Source organism: Staurois parvus, unplaced genomic scaffold (genome assembly GCF_062004578.1).
Source record: "Staurois parvus isolate SC_StPar_1 unplaced genomic scaffold, SC_StPar_1.0 ptg000392l, whole genome shotgun sequence".
Taxonomy (NCBI): Eukaryota; Metazoa; Chordata; class Amphibia; order Anura; family Ranidae; genus Staurois; species Staurois parvus.
This window is the reverse complement of record NW_028318188.1, coordinates 5,719,001-5,725,000: the sequence shown is the minus strand read 5'-3', so window position 1 is coordinate 5,725,000 and position 6,000 is coordinate 5,719,001. Positions and strand designations below refer to the sequence as shown.

The 6,000-nt window shown below is 41.0% G+C and overlaps 1 protein-coding gene across 3 annotated transcripts in view; it reads left to right on the top strand.

Annotated features, from left to right (window-relative positions):
* ARHGEF28 (Rho guanine nucleotide exchange factor 28) overlaps positions 1–6,000 on the top strand; it is a 305,207-nt gene that overhangs the window by 129,321 nt on the left and 169,886 nt on the right. The window lies entirely within an intron of this gene.

The window sequence follows — 6,000 nt, the reverse complement described above, 5'->3', positions numbered from 1 at the left end:
AATAACTGTGACTAATTAAACTAAATAAGCATACAGTACAATGAGGGAATCCAAAACAAATGTCCACCCACTGCTTTAGTAGTGCACAAAAAAACCCCACAAAATTAATACATATATTAATACAACACTGAAGAAATGATACTTTGCTACAATGCAAAGTAGTGAGCATACAGCTTGTATAACAGTGTAAATTTGCTTTCCCATCAAAGTAACTCAACACACAGTCATTAATGTCTAAACCGCTGGCAACAAAAGTGAGTACACCCCTAAGTGAAAATGTCCAAATTGGGCCCAAAGTGTCAATATTTTGTGTGGCCACCATTATTTTCCAGCACTGCCTTAACTCTTGGGCATGGAGTTCACCAGAGCTTCACAGGTTGCCACTGGAGTCCTCTTCCACTCCTCCATGATGACATCACGAAGCTGGTGGATGTTAGAGATCTTGCGCTCCTCCATCTTCCATTTGAGGATGCCCCACAGACGCTCAATAGGGTTTAGGTCTGGAGACATGCTTGGTCAGTCCATAACCTTTACCCTCAGCTTCTTTAGCAAGGCAGTGGTTGTCTTGGAGGTGTGTTTGGGGTCATTATCATGTTGGAATACTGCCCTGCGGCCCAGTCTCCGAAGGCAGCGCATCATGCTCTGCTTCAGTATGTCACAGTAAATGTTGGCATTCATGGTTCCCTCAATGAACTGTAGCTCCCCAGTGCTGGCAGCACTCATGCAGCCCCAGACCATGACACTCCCACCACCATGCTTGACTGTAGGCATGACACACTTGTCTTTGTACTCCTCACCTGGTTGCCGCCACACACGCTTGACACCATCTGAACCAAATAAGTTTATCTTTGTCTCATCAGATCACAGGGCATGGATCTAGTAATCCATATCCTTAGTCTGCTTGTCTTCAGCAAACTGTTTGTAGGCTTTCTTGTGCATCATCTTTAGAAGAGGCTTCCTTGTGGGACGACAGCCATGCAGACCAATTTGATGCAGTGTGCGGCGTATGGTCTGAGCACTGACAGGCTGACCCCCCCACCCCTTCAACCTCTGCACAATGCTGGCAGCACTCATACGTCTATTTCCCAAAGACAACCTCTGCATATGACGCTGAGCATGGGCACTCAATTTCTTTGGTCGACCATGGCGAGGCCTGTTCTGAGTGGAACCTGTCCTGTTAAACCACTGTATGATCTTGGCCACCATGCTGCAGCTCAGTTTCAGGGTCTTGGCAATCTTCTTATAGCTTAGGCCCATCTTTATGTAGAGCAACAATTATTTTTTTCAGATCCTTAGAGAGTTCTTTGCCATGAGGTGCCATGTTGAACTTCCAGTGACCAGTATGAGAGCGTGAGAGCGATTACTCCAAATTTAACACACCTGCTCCCCATTCACACCTGAGACCTTGTAACACTGAGTCACATGACACCGGAGAGGGAAAATGGCTAATTGGGCCCAATTTGGATCTTTTCACTTAGGGGTGTACTCACTTTTGTTGCCAGCGGTTTAGACATTAATGACTGTGTGTTGAGTTATTTTGAAGGGACAGCAAATTTACACTGTTATACAAGCTGTACACTCACTACTTTATATTGTAGCAAAGTGTCATTTTTTTGTGTTGTCTCATGAAAAGATATAATAAAATATTTACAAAAATGTGTACTCACTTCTGTGAGATACTGTATATATGTATATATATATATATATATATATATATATATATATATATATATCTCAGAGCAGACCACCACATCAAGCAGACTTCATACTCACTGCAAAACTTATAGCACACTGAAGGATGGGTAGTCCAAAATTAATCTGAATCGCTCTTTTATTCAAACACATATTAATTAGTACATTTATATACATATGTACATTCATAGTGCTGTCCAGTTTCCCATTGTGGATTCTTTTTTATTCTCATATTTAGGAAAGCGTTAAATTTTAGGAAAGCTTTACATTTTATAATTGTTGTTACTGTTGTATGCTATTATACTTATATTTAAAGCAGTAGTAAACCCCCAAACAAAAGACAAAACAGTGGGCCCCTTTGCAGGTTTAGGTCATAATCCAGCACTGCGATATCACGGCTCCCTGATGCCACCATCTTCACCCGGTCTTCCTTCTGATTTCATGGGCTCCGGCAATATAAATGGCCAGAGCTACGGTGGCGTCACTTCCGCGAATGTGTGCAGGAGCCCTCGGCTGCTGCACAGAGCTCTGAAGGAGCTCTTTCAGAGCACATGCACTGGTGACCTCATCAGCTGCTTGCTTTGTGAATTTCTCCTAAATGGTGCAAATAATTGCAAATATGTGTAGGTGATTTTGTGATACATGCACCCCTTCCTAATTAAATAGCCACATTTTCACTCTTCACTATTCACTTTGAAAGCAAAAAAGCTTGGTCAAGAGCACAACCACACTTTTCTGAATGGAAAGGGAAGGAGCAGCAACATGTCAGTGGGTTATCATTCTTTAGCTCACACTGATATTCCATATCAGCATCTGCATATCTGCAGCAGAGCATGAGTGGTTCTTGGAGCTGGCCTTCTTTCTTCCAGGCTGTAAGCTACTAAACAGGAGGGTGATGTCAAGACAGATTCAGGACTTACACTAGTTGCATCTAAAATTTTGAAAATATGTATCGACTTAAACATTTCGTTTTTCATAACTGCAATGATTGGTGGTTTTATACCTGCCTGGACATATTTAAACACGTCCTCCAATACAGTCTTATCCATAAACCTCCATACAATCCATACAATCATTGGACTTACACTTTAGCTACATGTGTCCAGATTTGAATGACTTCAACCACTGGTGTTGATAATGACCAAAAAGCTTCCTCGCTCCTGGACTTGACTAGCTGGTTCTTGCATTTTATATTATTTTGTCCACCTGTGTTCCAGTATTGTTATTAATACAATTGATTTAATTTATAGTTCATGGTATTATTCTTACTTAGACTGAGACTGGATGTCTCTATTCAGTCTGCTTCAATAGCCATGCAACTGACCAAGGTTTAATTCTAACTTGCAATTGTCAAGCCACCTGTCCCAGTTCATTACTTTCTGTACTTTGTCATACTGCTCCCCCAATAATTAGTAATGGCAGAAGCAGTGTCTGTCTGTCTCCATTGAGAAGACCACTGTGAGTCATAGGAAGTGTCTTCTAGCATGTCTATACCTGCAGTATGGCTTAATATGTAATACACAATGTTAAATTTGTTTTGTTTTGTTCTGGTGCTTGCGCTTGACATCCTGTTTACAAAAGCCTCAGCTCTAGGGATGGGAAGGGATGCCATTGCAGAGAAGTATTACGGGATTTCTAACATTGGAACCATTAATCATTGAGCACTTTGTGCATGTTTCCAGTAGCTGCAAGACTGGATTACCTCCAGGAATAGGAAAGGCAGGCATGCAGTTGTGCAGTTTTTCCTGTAACCTGGGGATTGATATCGATAAAATAAGCATACAAGTATATTGCTACTAAAGCCTGGTACACAAGATGAGAATATCGGAAAAACAATCGTCCGTTTTTTTTTGCATGCTAGTCTCATATCAAAAAGGAAGAGAAAAAAATGTGTACAGTAGAATACAGCTTTGGAACTGATGTCATAAGATGTTGTATTGTAATGTATTATTTCATTTCTGAGCATACGTGGTCTTGCTCTTTCGATTTGTTTTGGACATGTGTGGTCTTGCTCTTACAATTTGTTTTGGATGAATATTCTACTGATAAAACGAAAAACGTACGATCTGGTATCCATACGAAAAAAAAATTGAGTTTATACGTTCTAATAATTTCAGATGAAAGCTGTGTACGGACAATCAGATTATTGTACAATTGTTTCGAAAGCGATATTTTTCGTCTGATTTTCTGATTGAGTGGTGTACTAGGCCTATTGTGTGTAAGGGTACTCGCAGACTTAAGATGACCGTCTGATCTTTTTAGCAGATACACAGCAGTCTTGTGTATTAGAGCCTCCTAACCCCACCAGTTTCCTGTTGACTGCTGGAGGAGATGTGAGTTGGGGATTGGGGTTTGTAAAGAAACCAGCCTCAAATGCTGCTGCTTCCCTTTGACAGCTGAGCAAAGCTGATATATTTGTGTGCCAGCCACCCAGACCCTTTGCTTAAAGATGGCCACATTGTGCATGTAGGTAAGTCTGCTCTTCTAGACCCATGGGTGAATATGGGAAATTATGTCAACAGCTGAAGTAGGTGATGTTGGGAATGGTACGATGTGGCAGAAGACAGAAACAAAATGGGCTTCTAGCCTTGCAAGTGCCACATAATTAAAGTGCACCTGACATGAGACAGTTAAGCCAGCCTTTTCTTAGAAAAGAGCTAAAGGGGATGATTAGACAATCGGTTTTGACTAGAGTGAGCAAAAAAAAAAAATCAAAGGTCATGGAAATCTAATGGAAATGGGTGAATTTCTAATTGTTGAATTCACTCCCATCTGAGAAATTCATAACTAGTCTTATGCACATGTACAGTACTTGTCAAAGTTAATCCAGAAATAGAACATTCATAGCATTAACATGGTACTCAAATGAAAAGTCATTCAAAATTAGTTGCATCCATGAAGGCACCATCATATGGTTGGATGACCGATTTTTACCATTTCTCATCCAAATGTTTAAAAAAAATTCAGGCCAGCTTTATGTAGGCTGTCATTGCCTTCTTTTTTAAAATGTTAGCCCCTGGCTATAATACTGATCTCTTGGCTTATGCTTTCAGTCATTGATCTGGAATGATCATAAAAATATGGAATTCTGGCACTTGCTACCACTCAGTTTATAGCACATGGGCCCGTTACATTCTCAGGAGGCAGTTGGCTGCTTACAGTGCCTTGAAAAAGTGTTCATACCCCTTGAAAGTTTCCACATTTTGTCATGTTGCAACCAAGAGCGTAAATGTATTTTATTGGGATTTTAGGTGATAGACCAATCCAAAGCGGCACATAATTGTGAAGTGGAAGGAAAATGATACATGGTTTCCAAATGTTTTACAAATAAATATATGAAAAGTGTGGCGTACATTTGTATTCAGCCCCCTTTACTCTGATATTCCTAACTAAAATCTAGTGGAACCAATTGCCTTCAGAAGTCACCTAATTTGTAAATAGATTCCACCTGTGTATAATTTAATCTCAGTATAAATACAGCTGTTCTGTGAATCCCTTAGAGGTTTGTTAGAGAACATTAGCGAACAAACAGCATCATGAAGGCCAAGGAACACACTAGACAGGTCAGGGATAAAATTGTGGAGACATTTAAAGCAGGGTTAGGTTGTAAAAAAAATATCCCAAGCTTTGAACATCTCATGGAGCACTGATCATCTGTAAATGGAAAGAGTATGACACAACTGCAAAACTACCAAGACATGGCCGTCCACCTAAACTGACAGACCGGCCAAGGAGAGCATTAATCAGAAGCAGCCCAGAGGCCCATGGTAACTCTGTAGGAGCTGCAGAGATTTACGGCTCAGGTGGGAGAATCTGTCCACAGGACAACTGTTAGTCGTGCACTCCACAAATCTGGCCTTTATATAAGAGTGGCAAGAAGATGTGGGGGACACAGCAAACGTGGAAGAAGGTGCTCTGGTCAGATGAGACCAAAATTGAACTTTTTGGCCTGAAAGCAAAACACTATGTGTGGCGGAAAACGAACACTGCACATCACCCTGAACACACCATCCCCACCGTGAAACATGGTGGTGGCAGCGTCATTTTGTGGGGATGCTTTTCTTCAGCAGGGACAGGGAAACTGGTCATAGTTAATGGGAAGATTGATGGAGCCAAATACACTGCAATCTTAGAAGAAATTCTGTTTAGAGTCTGCAAAAGACTTGAGACTGGGGCGGAGGTTCACGTTCCAGCAAGACAACAACCCTAAACATACAGCCAGAGCTACAATGGGATGGTTTAAATCAAAGCATATTCATGTGTTAGAATGGCTCAGTCAAAGTCCATACCTAAATCCAATTGAGAATC